Source organism: Bufo gargarizans, chromosome 5, assembly GCF_014858855.1.
Source record: "Bufo gargarizans isolate SCDJY-AF-19 chromosome 5, ASM1485885v1, whole genome shotgun sequence".
Taxonomy (NCBI): domain Eukaryota; kingdom Metazoa; phylum Chordata; class Amphibia; order Anura; family Bufonidae; genus Bufo; species Bufo gargarizans.
The window spans coordinates 27278366-27298855 of record NC_058084.1 but is presented as its reverse complement, the minus strand read 5'-3'; the positions used below and the strand labels follow the sequence as shown (position 1 = coordinate 27298855).

Here is a 20490-nt window from a genome sequence, read left to right as displayed (position 1 = left end):
AAGGTCCTCGCGTACAGTGTGCACTACAACCTCCATCATCCCAGCTCAAAGTGCAATCCCTAGGTGTGAAGGCAGGAAGCGTGAATGTCATCTCCCACAATGCACTGCTGCAGTCTGCCATGCAAATGAGGAGGCAAATGCTGCCCAAGCTGAGTGACACCGAGCGCGGCCTGGAGCAGAGACGTGTGTGAATACAGTCCGATATTCCGCACGGCGGTCTGTGCGTTCCCGTAATCACTGCTAATGATGAGAATATTCTCCATAACTTTACTGCGCCCCTCAGGGTCGGCTTTATATAGGAGCAGTGGGAGCTCCCAGTCCGCCCAGATGACCCTCAGTGGTCTGGGGTGCAGGCTTCAAACCTGTAGCTGTCGAGGGACAGAGTGGTTCAATTCCACCCTCTGGGCGGTCGCGTTTTGGGTGGAGCTTTCATCGGGAACGCCCCATGAAAGCGACCGCATGTTCCCCATAAAAATCCCCAAAAAGGTATAAAATATATTGTTTTGTTTTCTTACAATGTCCAAAAAACCCCGATATTTTTGATATTTCCATAATCTATAAAATTATTGCGTCGTTTAACCGGCGAAGCGAACGCTGTAATGAAAAAAACACGGCTAGAATGTGTGGGTTATTTTTCATCCTGCAGAAAATAACCAAAAACAGCTCCATCTACCCCGAAATGGCGCCAATGAAAACATCAAGTCGTCAGACGAGCCCTCTCGTAAAGCGCAGGTCGGCGGAACCGGAGGTCGGAATATGGCGACTGAGAGGCAGATTTAGGCCTCATGCACACGGCCGTAGTTCTGGTCTGCATCCAAGCTGCAGTTTTTGCGGTTCGGATGCGGACCCATTCACTTCAATGGGGCCGCAACAGAAGCGGACAACACTCTGTGCGCTGTCCGCATCCGTTGCTCCGTTCCGTGGTCTGCCCAAAAAATATAACCTGTCCTATTCTTCTCCGCGCTTTGCGGACAAGAATAGGCAGTTATATTAAAGGCTGTCCGTGCCGTTCTGCAAATTGCGGAACGCACACGGACGCCATCTGTGTTTTGGGGATCCCTGTTTTTGCGGACCGCAAAACACACAACGGTCGTGTGAATGAGGCCTTACTGACATTGAGACACGGGGAGACGGATCCAGTAAGTCCTGTTTTCAGCCAAAAATTTGCAACTTTTCCTCCATCTTAGTAAATACAGACCGCCATGTACGGTGAAAACCACACTGAAAATGGCGCAAAAAACTAATAAATTTGGCGCCAAAGGCTACTCCGCTTTTCTGGCACGGCTGCTTTCATACATTAACCCCTCTGCATTGGGCTGCTTTTCACCAGATCTATCAAATGTCACACGCTGTTTGATAAATTTGACGCATTAATAACGCTTTTTTACGCCACCCCCTTGGGGCTCATGCACATGACTGTATGCCTTTTGCAGTCTACAAAACACGGAACCGCACAAAACACATATGACATCCATGTGACATCCATATTGCATCCGTTTTTTTGCTGATCTATTGTACCAATGCCTGTCCTTGTCCACAAAACGGACGAGAATAGGACACGTTCCATCTTTTTTTGCAGAACAGACACGCGGACATACGGAAATGAAATGCACGGAAATGGAGTCAGTACCGTTTTATTGTGGACCCATTGAAGTGAATGGTTCCGCATACCGGCTGCAGAAATAGACGGATCAGACACGGAAAAAAAATCTGTTCAATGTCACCATGAAATTTTTCAAAAAGTTTAAAAAGTTGCGAACAAACTCCGGTAGAGCTGCGTTCACACTTCAGTTATTTTGTCAGTGATTTCCATTAGTGATTGGCTACATGCACACGACCGTATGTGTTTTGCTGTCCGCAAATTGCAGATCCGCATGCCATCCGTTTTTTTTGCGGATCCATTGTAACAATGCCTAAAACAGACTAGAATAGGACATGTTCTAATTTTTTTGCGGGGCTACGGAACGGAAATACGGATGCGGACAGCACACAGTGTGCTGTCCACATTTTTTGCGGACCCATTGAAATGAATGGGTGCGCATCCTATCCGCCCAAAAAAACGGAACGGACATGGAAACAAACAGTGTTCGTGTGCATGAGGCCATTGTGAGCCAAAACCAGGATTGGAGCCTCCAGAGATATAAAGTATAAGGCGCCTTTCACGCGAGCGAGTATTCCGCGCAGGTGAAATGCATGATGCGAACGCATTGCTCCCGCACGGAATCCGGACCCATTTATTTCAAAAGGTCTGTGTACATGAGCGTTGTTTTTTTACGCACTAGTTCTGCGTTGCATGAAAATCACAGCATTTCTATATTTTGCGCTTTTCACGCAGCGCTGGCCCTATATAAGTGAATGTGTGAAAAATCGCAACCGCAAACAAGTGCGGATGCAATGCGTTTTTCACGGATGGTTGTTAAGAGATGCTGTTTGTATACATTCAGTTTATCATCACGCGCGTGCAAAATGCATTAAATCGCATTACACCCGCGCAATAAAGACTGAACAACTGAACGCGATCGCAGGGAAAACTGAATGAACTTGCAAAATTGTGAATTTTTCACTGAATGCAACCGCAACGCATCCGGACCTAATCCGCTCACGCTCGCCTGCAAGGGGCCTAAGGGAGAGATCTGCATCTGTTCTGTGTTTAGAGCCGCACCTGGTTTTGGGTCAAAAATCACTGATCAAATAACTGAAGTGTGATCGTGACCGGAGTTTGTTCGCAACTTTTTTGAAAAATGTCATAATGATAAATCTAGAGTGAAACCACCTGACGTATCTGACCACGCCCACTTCCTCACCCACTGAACTGGAAGGAGAGGTTTAAAAATGCAAATTGTTGCCATTTTTATTTTTTTTAATAAGCCATCGAGTCGCAAAGGCCCTGATTTTTCTGCTTTTTGAAAAGCAAAATCTGGGGCGGGAACGATAAATTTTCACTATTAGGCCTGTTGTGGAAAAATTACTGTTCACGGTATGGTCGCCATCTATCCTATGGAGATGGGCAGATTAATTCACGTTCGCATCGCGCAGAAACGTTTGCACGATGGTCTGGTCGTCCTGACCTGTAACTGTAGTGTCCCACTAGGTAAAGGTGGGCACTACACAGGTTAATGTGTTGTATTGCATTTGTGTATTTTCCCTGTGTTATCTGGGTGTCAGGCCTGTCAGGGTGTAGTTTAGCCTCCCAGACGCTAGAGGGAGCTAGAGAGCCCTGGTTATATATAGGAAGGCCCAGACAGGGGAGAGTTAGTTCATTCCAGGGGACTAGAGGAGTTACCTCGTCAGCCTGAAGCTCCTGAGGCTTGGATTAGCTCAGTAGAGACACCCCAGTGGAAGGACAGAACCTCCTGGGAGAAACCCACAGTCCTGCACCAGACAAGTCAGGATATTACAAGCAAAGATAAGTAACACTGATCGGCAGATGCTTTAGAAAGCAAAGCAAGGATTTAATACGAGAGGAAGATATCTAGATATACCAAGGATTTAAGCCACCATTTAGGCATCCGGGCCTTGGGATAGAAAGCCAGACAGGAGTTCTAGAAAGAACAGTGTACGCTATTTCTGAGGAAAGGTACAACCTGATTCTGAGTGCATTGTGGATTTACCCTCTGAGTATCTTGCATAATCAATACCTGCCATCTTGTGGAATAAGCCTGCTTGTAAAGCTGTGATCTAAAAGACTGTGTTACCATCTGTATGTACAAAGTTGGACTGTTAAGTAAAGCAACATTTGGTTCACTATACCACCTGTGTACCTCACTTATTCCAACTATACACCGGCGTGCCACCGTTACAGGCACTGGCGTCACGAATCCAAAAGGGACCTTGCCCCAGGCACTCAAAATACCCGTAACATCCAGGGCACCTCATCCACCATCAGGCCTGGTCCCTACATACAGAGTGTGCCCCAGAGGAACCGTGTCTACCTCTCCTTCACTGCCACATGCCTGCCCAGGGTTCTCCAATACAGTGAGCAACCCTCGATTGCCCATAACCGTCACCTCACTTCGCTATACCCTTCAGGTCTGGCATGTTGCATAAATTGGCGTCACGAACAGGATACGAACATTCCTGCGCCATTGCGGATACAAAAACTGTGTGCTGTTAATTGCCTTAAAGTGACAAGCTCTAATTGTTTTATTGAAAATTGCTGGGTCAAAGTGAACTGTGATAATTGGGGTGTGAAGATTGTCGTATCTGGACTGTTTGCTGCCAATTCAAGTTACCGCCATTGCCGCTCCGGTCCACTCCGCTACATTTAAAGGGCCATACTCCCCTAGCGACGCCATGTCCGCAGCCGAGGAAATCGGACAGGCAGCCCCAGTCGTGCCTGCCGAAGTACCCGCAGCCGATTCTAGGGCCCCTGCCGCCGCGGCACTGCCAAGTCTGATGCCGCTAACCATGCCGTACTATTTCGGGGCCCCCTGGTTCCCACGTTATTCAGGGGAAGCCCACAAGTTAAAGGACTTCAGGGAGCAGATACTGGCCTTGTTCCGGCTTTATCCCATAACAGCTGAGCAACAAATGGAGATCCTCCTAGCTCAGTTAGAAGGGGCCGCCCGCAGGGAAGTAATGTCATAGCCCTGTTCTGAGAAGAGTAGCCTGGAACAGATCTTTGAACGCTTGGGCACCACATTTGAAGCCAGAACGGTGTCAGAAGTTAAAATGCGTTTCTTCAGCAGAAAGCAGCAGCCTGGAGAGTCGCTCCGCGATTTTGCCCTGTCCTTACAGGAGACGCTGAGAGCTGTAGTCCAAGTTGATCCTAAAGAAGCTGAGGACCAGGACCGGACTCTTAGAGAGCAATTCATTGCAGGTATAAGTACTGAGCATTTAAAGGGCCAGCTACGGATGTTGTCAGCTCAACACCCTCACTGTACATTTTTGGATTTTAAAGAATTGGCCATCAGCATACTAGGCCAGAACCCTGCTCCAGGGCCAGCAGCCTTCCCTGAACCCCAGGCTTCCCAGCTAAAGACTGTTAATGTGGGGTCTGCAGGAGTCGGTCAGGCCACCCAAACTCCAGTCACAGATGTAGTGGCAGCACTAATGGAGCAAGTGAACTATCTTACTCTAAGTCTAGAGAAGGTGTGCAAGAAAATAGAGGAGTGGGAGAGACCATTGTTACTAGAAGATGAAGGTCCTTTTCCTCCAAGGCTCCCACCTGCATATGGAGATGTATATCCAAAAGAGCCTGATGGGCGACCGAAGTACCGGCCCAGAAGCAGAAAACAGCCTGTCTGCTACCACTGCAAGAAATATGGACATACTGAATCAATGTGCTGGCAGTTACAACGGGCAATCCCTGAGGCAGAGGACCGCCCCTCGGGAGGTAGAACAGTAGGTCTAAAAGATCCAAGCTGGATGCCTAAGTATGTAGGATCCCGTCCGAAAATTAATATATGTATCAACGGGATACCCTTTGAAGCCCTGTTGGACACTGGGTCACAGGTCACCACCATTCAACGGCCTGCCTTTGACAAGTTCTGGGATCCAAGTCTCCTCACCCAGCCACCAGAGTCCTGGCTAGATATCATCGCTAGCAACGGTAAGCCAGTGAAAGTGCATGGGTATTGGGAACCTACCCTTCAGGTGGGAGAAGCCACCCTGCCACAGCAAGGCGTGATTGTGGTACAAGCAGGAGATAAAGGAGGACACCCTGTGATCTTAGGGACTAATGTTCTTAAAAATTGTTACTCCGAAGTGCTTGAAGCATTGAATCAAACCATATCGTCAGCCTCGCCTGCTTCCAGAAGAGTTATTCAAAAAACTATTAGCGTGCTGTGTGCTCAACAAAGGTTCGCCAACAAGAAAGGAGACATTTGCACTGTCCGGATCCGGGATAACCGGCCGGTAATTTTGCCTCCAAATTCCCAGATCATCCTGTGGTGCCGTGCTGTATTAGGGATCCAGGGCCAGGACTATCAAGCCCTAGTGGAACCTATTCCCATTAAGGATCATCCCTTCATACGGACAGCCAAGAGCCTGGTGACCGTGTCTCAAGGTAAAGTGCCTGTTCGTTTAATCAACTTTGGTGATCATCCCGTTACTCTCTTTAAACACTGCCCCGTTGCTCAGCTTTTCCAGGTGTCTTTCCAGGATGTGATCCGTCTGCCTGCCGCGGAGGCGTTCCAGACCACACAGAGCAGCAGCACCCCAACGGCATCCTGGTGGGAAGAACTACATGTGGGGGACGAATCCACCCCAAAGGATCAAATAGAGGGAGTCCTGAAGCTGGTGAAGGAGCACCACCAGGCTTTCAGCAAACACTCCACGGACTATGGAGAGGTCAGTGTAATCAACACACCATACCCACTGGCTCTCATCCTCCTATTAAGGAGAGACACAGGCCCATACCGCCTACTACCTATCAGTCTGTGAAAGAGATGATACAAGAGATGAAAGACTATAATATAATCCGGGACAGTCATAGTCCCTGGGCTGCGCCCCTAGTACTTGTTCGGAAAAAAGATGGCAGCATAAGGTTCTGCGTGGATTACAGGAAAATCTATCAAATCACCCACAAAGATGCATATCCATTGCCACGCATTGAGGAGTCCTTGACTGCCCTGGGGTCATCAGCCTATTTCTCCACCTTGGACTTAACCAGTGGGTACTGGCAGGTACCCTATGGCCCCAGAAGATCGAGAAAAGACTGCTTTCACTACACCTATGGGCCTGTTTGAATTCAATTATATGCCATTTGGACTGTATAATGCTCCAGGAACGTTCCAGAGGCTGATGGAACGTTGTTTAGGCCATAGGAATTTTGAGACGGTACTATTATACCTGGATGACGTCATTATATACTCCAAGACGTATGAGGACCATCTAAAGCACCTGGGTGAGGTGTTTCAAGTTCTTACTAAATATGGCCTCAAAATCAAGCCATCCAAGTGCCACCTGCTGAAACCAGCCGTCAAATATCTCGGGCACGTTGTCAGTGCCGAAGGAGTACAGCCTGATCCTGACAAACTTGCTGCTGTCCGTAACTGGCCTACTCCTACGACCGTGAAAGAGGTGAGAAGCTTTCTCAGTTTTGCAGGGTATTATAGGCGATTCATCCCGCATTTCACACAAATTGCGGATCCCATCCAGGAACTCTTGAGGGGGCATCCAAAGAAGAGCCAAAAGACTCCTATTCCTGTTGAATGGAATGAAGAGCGGGAAATTGCCTTCCAACTCCTAAAGCAGAAGTTGACTGAACCCCCTGTTCTGGGTTATCCAGACTATCAGAAGCCATTCCACCTCTACACAGATGCCAGTAAAAGAGGCCTGGGGGCCGTGTTGGCTCAAGTGCAAGATAACAAAGAAAGGGTAATTGCCTACGCCAGCAGATCCCTGAAGGGAGCTGAGAAGAACGACCAGAATTACAGTTGTTTCAAGCTGGAGTTTCTTGCCTTAGTGTGGGCTGTGACTGAAAAGTTTAAGGACTATCTCGCTGCCACACCATTTGTTGCCGTCACGGATAATAATCCCCTGGCACATCTGAATACAGCCAAATTAGGGGCCCTGGAGCAAAGATGGGCCTCCCGCCTTGCCAACTATGACTTTACTGTGAAATACCGGGCAGGCCGCTCCAACGACAACGCTGATGCTCTGTCACGACTCCCCACTACAGAAGTCCCAGATGAACCAAAAGATGCCTGGGAAGAGGTGGAGATGCCAGCGTTCTACAATAAATTTACCCAGCAGGATAATATCCGTACTGAAGATTCCCCTGCTGCTGATCCTTCCTCATCAGATGGTCCTGAGTCCAGCGGTGATCAAGAAAGATGGATTAAGCTCCAGTCCGAAAGTAGAGTCCTCGGTGAACTGCTTGATATCCTTACCAGTGGGAAAATCCCTGAGAGGATCCGCAGGAAGAGTGCAGACCCAGAGCTAACGAGACTGTGGAGACATCGCCACCAACTATTCCTTCAAAGAGGCCTGTTGCTCAGAAGGAGTCTGGATCCAGTGTCCTATGATAGAGTGTACCAAATTCTCCTGCCACGTCGGGATGCCAGCCTGGTGCTGGATATGTATCACAACCAGTCCGGACACTTCGGTGTGCAAAAGACTGAGGCTACCATTCGCAGAAGATTCTATTGGATCGGGATGAGAGAAGATATTGAGAAATGGTGCAGAGAATGCACTGCCTGTGATGTGGGGCGGACTGAACGCCATGACCAGAGGGCGCCTCTCCATCCTATTGTAAGTAAGACTCCTTTAGAACTTGTTGCCATTGATCATGTAAAGTTGGAGCCGAGTCGCTCAGGGTATACGTATGCCATGACTATAATTGATCACTTCACCAAGTTTGTCGTAGCAGTGCCTATGAAAGACCTGACAGCCAAGACCACGGCGGAGGCGTTCTGGAAGCATTTCCTGCTGCCCTACTGCTGCCCAGAAAGGATCCTCACCGACCAAGGGTCTGCGTTTGAGTCACAGCTGTTTCATGAGATGTGCTTGCTACACAACTGCCAGAAGGTCCGGACCACCGCTTATCATCCGCAAGGTAACGGACTCTGTGAGAAAATGAATAAGACTCTCATTGAAATGCTGAGAGCAGTACCCCCTGAGACGAGGGGTGATTGGCCTACTCTGTTGCCGCAGCTTATGTACACTTACAAAAACACCATCCATTGTTCCATCGGTTACACCCCGTTCTATTTGATGTTCGGCCGACAAGGGAGATTGCCTGCGGATCACTCCCTAGGGGTACAAGTGCCGGATGTGATCAACCCACTGCCCAGGACTGATTGGGTAGTGGAGCACCAAAGGCGCCTCCTCGATGCTAAAGAGATCGTCCAGGGACGAATGGAGATCGTTCGGGAGAGACAGCAAAAGGACTATGATCAGGCTGCCCATGCGGAACCTCTGGCCCTCGGAGACAAGGTGTGGTTAAAAAACAACCACCGGACCAGCAAGTTGGACAGCAAGTGGGAAAGGATTCCCTATATCATTACTGCCATCCCCAATGCTGCAGCCCACATCTATCAAGTCTCCAGAGACGGAAAAGGTTCCCAAGTCGTCCACAGGAACCGCCTCAAGCCTTGTCTGGAAGGAGAACCAGCGGCAGAGGATATGGAGCCTGAGCCTTCGGAGGTAGAGTTGCCGGCTCCACCTATGGACCTTATGCGGGCTGTGGAGGACTTAATCCATGATAAAGAGCCGCTCCACTGGGCCCTCACGCCTTGGTTGAATTTATTGGTTCCTGCTCCTGTTCCTATTAGCCCTCAGCCTCAGGACACTTTACCCCAGAGAGCTCCTGAAGAAGCTCCAGAGGCGATGGGCTCCTCTGACATTCCTGAAGCCAGGCAGGAAGAATCCCTGCCAGTAAGGAGGTCCACCCGTTCTACCAGGGGGCACCCACCTGTGAGGTTTGGGGACTACATTATGGGCCCAGGTAGCCCCTCACGGGAAACCCCTGTTTAACCCTTATGAAAGCCTGGGTACAAACTCATGTTATTCTTTGAGCCTCCAAGGACTTATGTTTATTTACCTTTATACGGACTATCCTGGTTTATTGATACGCTGTGCCAGGTCAGCGCCCCTGTTCCCTTATGTTATCCTGAGAGAAGAGAACGACGCCCCTTGTCACCACTCCTTTCAGTGTATTTATCAACTGTTATATTGTTAAATGTGGTGATTGCTGTATGTGCATGTTTTCATCTGTCTTTCAGGTTGCCACTTCCAGATGGGCGGACCCTCCATGTTGCGCCGAGGACGGGCAACGTCATAGCGTGGGTGTATGTAGTGTCCCACTAGGTAAAGGTGGGCACTACACAGGTTAATGTGTTTCATTGCATTGAATGTCATGTGCATGTTTTTCCCTGTGTTATCTGGGTGTCAGGCCTGTCAGGGTGTAGTTTAGCCTCCCAGACGCTAGAGGGAGCTAGAGAGCCCTGGTTATATATAGGAAGGCCCAGACAGGGGAGAGTTAGTTTATTCCAGGGGACTAGAGGAGTTACCTCGTCAGCCTGAAGCTCCTGAGGCTTGGATTAGCTCAGTTGAGTCACCCCAGTGGAAGGACAGAACCTCCTGGGAGAAACCCACAGTCCTTCACCAGACAAGTCAGGATATTACAAGCAAAGATAAGTAACACTGATGGGCAGATGCTTTAGAAAGCAAAGCAAGGATTTAATACGAGAGGAAGATATCTAGATATACCAAGGATTTAAGCCACCATTTAGGCATCCGGGCCTTGGGATAGAAAGCCAGACAGGAGTTCTAGAAAGAACAGTGTACGCTATTTCTGAGGAAAGGTACAACCTGATTCTGAGTGCATTGTTGATTTACCCTCTGAGTATCTTGCATAATCAATACCTGCCATCTTGTGGAATAAGCCTGCTTGTAAAGCTGTTATCTAAAAGACTGTGTTACCATCTGTATGTACAAAGTTGGACTGTTAAGTAAAGCAACGTTTGGTTACCCAAACCACCTGTGTACCTTACTTATTCCAACTATACACCGGTGTGCCACCGTTACAGGCACTGGCGTCACGAATCCAAAAGGGACCTTGCCCCAGGCACTCAAAATACCTGTAACATCCAGGGCACCTCATCCACCATCAGGCCTGGTCCCTACATACAGAGTGTGCCCCAGAGGAACCGTGTCTACCTCTCCTTCACTGCCACATGCCTGCCCAGGGTTCTCCAATACAGTGAGCAACCCTCGATTGCCCATAACCGTGACCTCACTTCGCTATACCCTGCAGGTCTGGCGTGTTGCATAACTGATTTGTGCCCGGCCTTGTATTACTGCAGGATACCTGTGTCATGGCGCCGACTGAGGCGGGAGGGATGGGGACCGTCGAACAAAGGTTTCTTCATCCGCGAGGATAAGCGCGGCAATGAAAAGGGCGCAAATCAGGATTTCCTGATTGTACTTCTGGCGGTCGTTTTCAGTTGTGAGAACGAGACAAAGGAGCAAACGGCGATATCAGTTGGCGAGCTCTCTCTCTCTCTCTCCCCTAGATTTGGTTGGGAGACCTTTCTTTAGTTACTGGGGGTCTCGTGATATTGTGTGGGAACTACTGTCTGAATTCGAGGGTTGCTGCTGAGTGAGAGGTTTTTGATCAGTCACTGCAAAAATGGCTTTGTGCGCTGTTCAGCTTGGCTATATAGAATCATATCGGCAAAGGAAAGTGAGTTGATAAGTTTTTTTTAAGGAGACAAGGTGGTATATATCACCCGGGCATACCGATAGCTGTGTGAGTAACCCCTTTCCCCACAGGAGTACTGTGTGTTTCCTGTGCGCCCTTTGTCCCCACAGAAGGTACTGTGTGTTCTCTGTTATTACCCCCCTTTTCCAACAGCTGGTACTGCGTGTTCTCTGTTGATCCTTCCCCCACGGGAGTACTGTGTGTTTCCTGTGCGTCCCTCGTCCCCACAGAAGGTACTTTTTCCACAGGAGTACTGTCTGTTTCCTGTGCGCACATTCAACTCCAGGTCAATTGTAAGCCCTATCCTGTGGTGAGGTCACTATTCAGAGCCAAAACCGAGGCTGGTATATCTCATTAGGAGACTCTGAGGGCCGCTGTGTGTTGGCGAGAGCCCTTTTCCTCACGCTGCTACTCCTTTTCCTGAGGTCTAACTAGGGTGAACGGAGTCCGTGTGTTGGTGCCAGAAATCCTAGGGCAACTCAGAGGCGAACTAAGGGGAGTAGCAGCCGTCCAGGCGTGTGTCGCATGACACTGTAGGTGGACGTACCGACTTTTAGAAGGCTCGAGCATGGGTGTAGGGAAATCTAGGGAACAGAAGGGTACCACTTCTGAGTATAGGACAGCCAAGAAGCACATGAAATCCATCTATATAGGAGGAGTTGTTAAGCCCCTCAAAGATTGGCACCAATGGACTGTAGGTTCAGAGTGGACCATCCCCCAAAAAGGGACCTTTGAGGTCTAGATTTGGGAAAAGTTTGTCCGTGAATTCCCCACTAGACTCCAAAGCCATGGCTCCTTCCAAAAGGCAGACCTGTGGCTGCACGAATCCATCGAGCTCCAGCAACAGGGCATTCAAAAAGTCCCAGAGTCTAATAAAACCAGGGATGAGACAGAGCTGCAGGCAGGCTTAAACCTACTGGCTACTCAGGCCATACCAGCAGCCTCAGCCGCGCTCTCTCCATCTCCGCCACCAACTCAGGGACCAGCAACCGATGTCTCTGATAAAACGGTTTACCGACACCTTGGGAAATCTGATATAGTCACACTATGTGAAGCCAGAGGCATCTCCATAATCAATAAACCCAAACCAGAGTGCATAGCGGCCTTAGAAAGGGATAATTTCCAACAGAGCCTAGAGGGGGATTATAGGCGCTATCGAGAGGCGCTATTGAGAGGAACAGTGGAGGGCCAGACTCAGGGAGGTTTATGGAGTCACGTTTGATGGTAGTCGGAGACTACTCATTACCAAATTGTGGCAATTAGATGCACGCCTGAACAGGCAGACACCTCCAGTTGAACCGACTCCTAGTGCCCCAGACTCTGAGCCAACAGCTAGTCCTTGAAAAATAGAGCCTTTGTATCCGTCTTTGGCCAATCTGGGGGAAACGGTGACTGTGGCAGAGCCTCTCCAACCCCCTTCCAGCGGCCTACCTCCTTCTAAGAGGCCTCCCGCTGAGGCTGGTCCACCTCCCGGGGTGTTTCCAGTCCGGGTACAGGAATGTGAGGGACCCTCAGGACAAAACACAACGAGCCATATCACCTGGCACGTACCTTTTACCGCAGGGGAGATCAGGGAGATCTTGAATGACCTCCGTTATCACAGGACTAATCCACGTGGGTTTGCCAAGAAAATTAATGTCAATCAGCTGAGCTATGGGATGAGTGGAACAGATTGTGCACGCATTCTAAGAGCCGCTGTAGGTGAAGATGTTGCGGATGACATCATTTCCAGGTGTTATAATTACACATGAGCAACTCACGACGGGGGGTAAGGAATTTTGAAAACACTTGACAGACAAAATGCCTACCATGTACAGTGTTGTGTCCCCTTCCAGTTCATGACAGCAATCCACGGTCCAGGTGAGGATGCCTCCGTCTACTGGCGGAGATTGAAACAAGGGGTATTAGATGCAGGGTTCGAGGCAGGTCCACATGTCCCAGATAATTCACAACCGGTATCTCCAATCCACCTAATGTTGAAGGCCAAATTCCTGCCTGGATTAGTGCCTAAATTGAGGGATAGGTTAATGATGGCACGGCCGGAAGCTCACTCCATGGACTTCCACTCCCTCATGGCAACAATCCAGGCCATAGAGCTGGACTTGCATGCAAGGAAGGAGGCTAAGTCGGCCAAAATCATGACAGCATTTGAGTTAATTGCCCTGAGTAACCATCCTAGGCAAAGGAGAAACAAAGGGAATAAATATCCTAGTCCTGTCTATTTCCTTTTCCGTCAGAAAGGTCATGTAGCACGCTACTGTCCAGAGTATGAGAATGAGGAGAACCAGGATTCTCCCAAACCTGGTAAGACCACCCCTGACTGGCCCTATGCAGATAAACCAAACCCAGGGAAATCGTACCGCAATACGGATGGCCCTCCGGGAACCTACCATTTCATCCCCGATCCCGTACCTACCCAGAACATCGGAGCTGTTACACAGTCCAACAGCTCAACCTACTAGGGAAATGGAAAACCGGTGTCAGCTCATGTCAATTTGTTTCTTAAGGAATTGCCATACCCTCTATCCTGCCTCATTGACACCGGCGCAGCCAGAACTGTCCTAAAAACCCAAAACCTCAGAGGCAGGATTCCACTTTCTGGCAAGACTACCCCCACCGTTGGACTTACAGGTCAATCAGTGACTCTCAGAGAGACTAAACCATTGCACTGTAAGTTAGGCCAACACACAGAAGCAGTTAGATCTTTGTTGATCCCAGATGATGTCCCTATTTACCTTTTGGGGGCAGACATTCTGTCGGAAATTCAGGTCAAAATCTCCTATACCCCGAAGGGTGTTGTAGTTACTAGTGCACTCACAGACGAACTGCTGTGTGCAGTGGTGTCAGTTCCATATACTGGAGAACCTGGCAACTTTGTGTCCCTGGACGTGCTGGCCGAGGTAGATCCTAAACTTTGGGCGGTTGACAAGTATGACGTCGGCCTATTGCCAATACCTCCAGCCACTATATGGATTGCACCCAGTTGCGTATTACCAAGATTACCGCAGTACCCGCTGAGTGTAGCGCAGATGGACAGCCCCAAAATCCAGATCGACAGGTATCTCCAAATCGGGGTCTTGACCCCAACTCAATCCCCATGTAACACTCCTCTAACTTCCGGTGGCAAAGAAATCAGCCAAGGGCCAGGAAGTCACTTACCGACTGGTCCATGATCTCAGAGCCATTAACAAAATCATTATCAGTGATGCCCCATTAGTGCCTAATCCTCACACATTACTTGCTTCCATCTGTAACGGCATACAAGGGAATGCTCCAAACTCCGAACGGAACCTCACGAATAGCTGCTAGCAGATGAATAGGAAACGCACCCAATCGGCTTACACTCCTAGCAATCAGTCTCTAACAGCATACAGTGAATCCCCCAAGAACGAGACCAAGCTCTGTGTTGAGGGTAAAGCAGTGGACAGCCAGAGCTGTGTGTTTATTGTTCTTATACACATTCTTACACATTAGTACCACCCACAGGGTTTTGTAAGACAACTAGTAACCACGTACAATACACTCAGACACTCCCACACAAAATCCTCCCCTCAGCCTGTGATACAATTGCCTTACACAATGGGTTAATGTAATCATCACAGGCAGGAAAATACACAGTTTTATACAATGTCTACTGTCCTGGAGACAATTGGGGAGTAATTCAATTATCTCTCAGGACAAAGGGAAATCGCAAATACACACTTGGGGACAATAGGACAGAAATCACTATTCAAATATACAATGTCACAACCATTACAGTAAACATAGACATTTAACATACCCCCAGATAGCTTCGGTCTGAGTACATTCAATTATTAGGTGAATGGCACTCAGACTACACGAATACAGTTCAATTGCCATGGAGTTTAAGTTTAGCATGGTCTGATGAGAGGCCCCATAATCCTGGGGCAAAAGGCTGGCAACGAGGATTCTCCAGCACCCAGTGGAGAGGTTGGTTTCGCCACACCATCCCTCCTAAAGCTTCGTACTTTAGTGTCAACGACTTGTCCAATGCCTTTTTCTCTGTACCACTGGATCCCCAGTGTCAATATCTCTTTGCTTTTTCATTCCAGGGTAAACAACTTACATGGAACCGGTTACCCCAAGGGTCCATGACTAGCCCGTCGGAATACAGTTGTAAGCTAAAGGTGGTAGTAGATCAGTGGGTGCCAGAGGATCTGGAGGTTGCCCTGTTGCAATATGTGGACGATTTGTTGGTTTGTTGCCCGCATAAGGAGTCATGCTATAGGCATACCATCTCCTTGCTTAACCATCTGGCATCCACTGGGAATAAGGCTAGCAAGGAGAAATTGCAGTTTTGTATGGAGAAGGTTACTTTTCTAGGTCACTGTATCTCAAAAGGAACCCGACATTTAACAATGCAACAGATACAGACTCTCAAAGACTTTACTCGACCTCGTAATGCCCGACAGTTGAAAGCCCTTCTAGGTCTAATCAATTATAGCAGAGATTGGATCCCTAACATCTCATCCAAACTGGGTCCTCTCTATACTCTTCCATCACAAACACCATTTCAATTTACTGATGAAAACTGGTCAACCCTCCAGGATCTGATCCAGGAACTTTCTAGAGCCCCGGCACTAGGTATTCCCAACAACAACCTACCCTTTTCCCTTTTCTGTCACGAAAGTAAAGAGCATGCCACTGGGGTACTGACCCAATTACATGGATCCAAGTATAGACCCATCATGTACATTTCAACTGAACTGGATCCGGTCATCAAAGGCTCACCTTGGTGCGCTCGAGCTGTAGCCGCCTGCGCTGTACTATTGCACAAAGTAGGTGATATAGTTTTAGATTCCCCTTTGACCCTTTTCACCCCACACTCTGTCCAAGAGATCCTTAACCAGGTCCAAACCAAACATCTTTCGGCCGCATGTTTGACCAAATATGAAGTGGCTCTCCTCACCCCTACTAATCTTATATTAAGACGATGTACCATCCTCAATCCTGCATCTCTTCTCCCGACCCAATCAGACTCGGAAGAAGACAGGGGGAACGAAAGGATTGCGACCAACTCTAACATGACCATGACTGAAAACTCAGATGATCAAAACTGTCTCGAGCTAATGAAGCTTGAGACAGAAGCTGTTAGCCCTGTCAAGGGAGCTCCCCTTCCGGAAGCAATAGATAGTTTTGTAGATGGTTCCAGGTATTACACATCAGATGGTAAACCTCACACGGGCTACGCTGTAACGACAGTCGACAAAATAGTAGAAAAAGGCTCACTCAGCAGCCACATGTCGCCCAAGAGGCCGAACTACACGCATTGGCCAGAGCCTGTGAGAAACATGAAGGATTAAGGATCAATGTATACACGGATTCAAGGTATACTTTTGGAATAGCCTCTGATTTCGGTCCAATTTGGAAGGCCAGAGGATTCCTCACTAGCTCAGGGAAACCTGTGAAGCATGCCGAACTAATCAACAGATTGTTCGTAGCGTTTACACTCCCATTAGAAGTGGCTATCTTAAAGGTCAAGGCTTACACCACAGAGATCACCATGGAAACTAGGGGCAATGCAATGGCAGATATGGCTGCTAAAGTAGAAGCCCTAGACCCCCCTCCCCTGACGCTAATGCTGGCTAAACCCACTGATGTGTCGTTGGATGAGTTTAAGAAGTTGCAGGCTCAGGCAGAGAACTAAGAGAAGCGGAAATGGGCATTGTTGGGGGCTGATAAGATCTGGGGTCTTGGTGGTAAGTGGTGCTTGCCAAGAGTATTGTATCCAATAATGGCCCATTTATCTCACTACCCCAGTAACCAGTCCAAAACTGTCATGTGTGCTCAAGTGGAAGAGTACTGGATAGCTCCAGGATTCTCCACCACAGACACCAAATTTTCTAGTGCTTGCCTGGTCTGTGCTTTACACAACCCTGGACGACCAGTTATATCCCCAAAGAAACATTCCCTTAAACCTGAGTACCCTTTCCAGAGAATCCAAATTGATTACATCAACATGCCTAAGAGTGGGCCCCACGAGTATGCTTTGGTCTGTGTAGACATGTTTTCTGGATGGCCGGAGGCTTGGCCCATTAAAAAAGCTAATGCCACAACGACCGCCAAAAAGATCTTTTCTGAGGTTGTCTGTCGATGGGGAGTACCCGAAGCCATTAAATCCGACCGGGGGACTCACTTTACGGAACAAGTTTTCAAGGAGATATGTGAGGCTCTCCACATCAATCAGGATCTCCATACTCCTTATCATCCCCAAAGCAGTGGCAAGGTGGAGATACTAAACGGTACTATCAGGGAAAAGATCTCTAAGATCTTAGCAGACACGGGTAAACCGTGGCCCGAGTGTTTGTCCATTGCTCTCTACTCCATGCGCAATGCACCAAGACGGCCTCATGGGATGTTCCCATAGGATATTATGTTCAGAAGTAGCCCAAAGACGGGGTTGTACTTTCCCCAGCCGTTGTCATTTTTACATTCTCAGCTGACGGGGTATGTGCAGTCTCTTCAACGGGAACTCTAAAGATACACCAGACAGTTTATGAATCTATTCCTGATCCAGAATCTATAACTGGTTTGCATTCCATACAACCAGGCGATTGGGTGGTCATTAACCACTTCAACCCCGCTAGCTAAAACCCCCTTAATGACCAGGCCACTTTTTACACTTCTGCACTACACTACTTTCACCGTTTATTGCTCGGTCATGCAACTTACCACCCAAATGAATTTTACCTCCTTTTCTTCTCACTAATAGAGCTTTCATTTGGTGGTATTTTATTGCTGCTGACATATTTTACTTTTTTTGTTATTAATCGAAATTTAACGATTTTTTTGCAAAAAAATGACATTTTCACTTTCAGCTGTAAAATTTTGCAAAAAAAACGACATCCATATATAAATTTTTCGCTAAATTTATTGTTCTACATGTCTTTGATAAAAAAATAATGTTTGGGCAAAAAAAAATGGTTTGGGTAAAAGTTATAGCGTTTACAAACTATGGTACAAAAATGTGAATTTCCGCTTTTTGAAGCAGCTCTGACTTTCTGAGCACCTGTCATGTTTCCTGGGGTTCTACAATGCCCAAACAGTAGAAAACCCCCACAAATGACCCCATTTCGGAAAGTAGACACCCTAAGGTATTCGCTGATGGGCATAGTGAGTTCATAGAACTTTTTATTTTTTGTCACAAGTTAGCGGAAAATGATGATTTTTTTTTTTTCTTACAAGGTCTCATATTCCACTAACTTGTGACAAAAAATAAAAAAAATCTAGGAACTCGCCATGCCCCTCACGGAATACCCTGAGGTGTATTCTTTCCAAAATGGGGTCACTTGTGGGGTAGTTATACTGCCCTGGCAATTTAGGGGCCCTAATGTGTGGTAAGTAGTTTGAAATCAAAATCTGTAAAAAATGGCTGGTGAAATCCTAAAGGTGCTCTTTGGAATGTGTGCCCCTTTGCCCACCTAGGCTGCAAAAAAGTGTCACACATCTGGTATCGCCGTACTCAGGAGAAGTTGGGCAATGTGTTTTGGGGTGTCATTTTACATATACCCATGCTGGGTGAGATAAATATATTGGCAAAAGACAACATTTCCCATTTTTTTTATACAAAGTTGGATTTGACCAAGATATTTATCTCACCCAGCATGGGTATATGTAAAATGACACCCCAAAACACATTGCCCAACTTCTCCTGAGTACGGCGATACCAGATGTGTGACACTTTTTTGCAGCCTAGGTGGGCAAAGGGGCACACATTCCAAAGAGCACCTTTAGGATTTCACCAGCCATTTTTTACAGATTTTGATTTCAAACTACTTACCACACATTAGGGCCCCTAAATTGCCAGGGCAGTATAACTACCCCACAAGTGACCCCATTTTGGAAAGAAGACACCCCAAGGTATTTCGTGAGGGGCATGGCGAGTTCCTAGAATTTTTTATGTTTTGTCACAAGTTAGTGGAATATGAGACTTCGTAAGAAAATAAAAGAAAAAAGAAAATCATCATTTTCCGCTAACTTGTGGCAAAAAATAAAAAATTCTAGGAACTCGCCATGCCCCTCACGGAATACCTTGGGGTGTCTTCTTTCCAAAATGGGGTCACTTGTGAGCAGAGGCGTACATAGGAATCACTGGGCCCCATAGCAAAAATCTGAATTGGGCCCCTTAACCCCGCCCACTACCCACCATGGCCCCTCCCACTTCCTGACTTTGCTCCTCCCATGCCACACCCCCATTAAATAAATTTATACATGACCTACAGAAACTGTTAGGGGTTTCCTGGGGGTGACTTGTCACATGGGATATCTGCTGCAGCCTGCAGGTCTCCTTATTTGGGGTGCCATGTTAGGCTACTTTCACACTTGCGTTCGGGTCTCCACTTGCGAGTTCCGTTTGAAGGCTCTCACAAGCGGCACCGAACGGATCCGTCCAGCCCTAATGCATTCTGAGTGGATGCGGATCCGCTCAGAATGCATCAGTATGGCTCCGTCTGTCCTCCGCTCAGCAGGCGGACACTTGAACGCTGCTTGCAGCGTTCGGGTGTCCTCCTGGCCATGCGGAGGCAAACGGATCCGTCCAGACTTACAATGTAAGTCAATGGGGACGGATCCGTTTGAAGTTGACACAGTATGGCTCAATTTTCAAACGGATCCGTCCCCCATTGACTTTCAATGTAAAGTCAAAACGGATCCGTTTGCACTATCATGAACAAAAAAAAAATTATGTTGTTTTTTTTTTGTTCATGTTAATGCAAACGGATCCGTTCTGAACGGATCTAAGCGTTTGCATTATAGGTGCGGATCCGTCTGTGCAGACACCAGACGGATCCGCTCTGAACGCAAGTGTGAAAGTAGCCTTAAAGGGAATCTGTCACTAGCAATTTACCCCCAATTTTTTTTTCATGAATCCATGTTTAACAGAGTACCTGTTTTCCATCTGTCTTGTTCTTTTGATTGTGAGTCTTGTCATGTCTTCAAAAAATCGATTCTTATGATATGTAAATGACGCTGTAAGGAGCCCAGAGGGGCGTTATTCTTTCTCCACCGTGCCCAGGAACGCCCCTCTGAAGTGCCGTGCCTGGCTAAGTTTGAAAACTAATAACGCCTCCAAGTTCATCTAAATCGCCTCCCAGAGGCGCGGCTAAGTGCTCAACACCCCCCCTCCTCAGTGCCGCGCTCTGCGGCAAACACCCCGATCCTCCTCTCGCCGGCATCCCAAATCCCGCGCAGGCGCAGTGCCGTCAGTCATCTTATCATAGCGCAGGCAATCGCCGGCACTGCGCCTGCGCGGGATTTGGGATGCCAGCGAGAGGAGGATCGGATTTGGGAGGCGATTTAGATGAACTTGGAGGCGTTATTAG

General features: G+C 48.0%; 1 non-coding gene across 1 annotated transcript; it reads left to right on the top strand.

The window, feature by feature from the left end:
* The first annotated feature begins 321 nt into the window (after positions 1–321).
* TRNASTOP-UCA lies at positions 322–408 on the top strand. Its single transcript has one exon. It is a non-coding gene; the product is annotated as a tRNA-Sec (tRNA).
* The last annotated feature ends 20082 nt before the right edge of the window (positions 409–20490 follow it).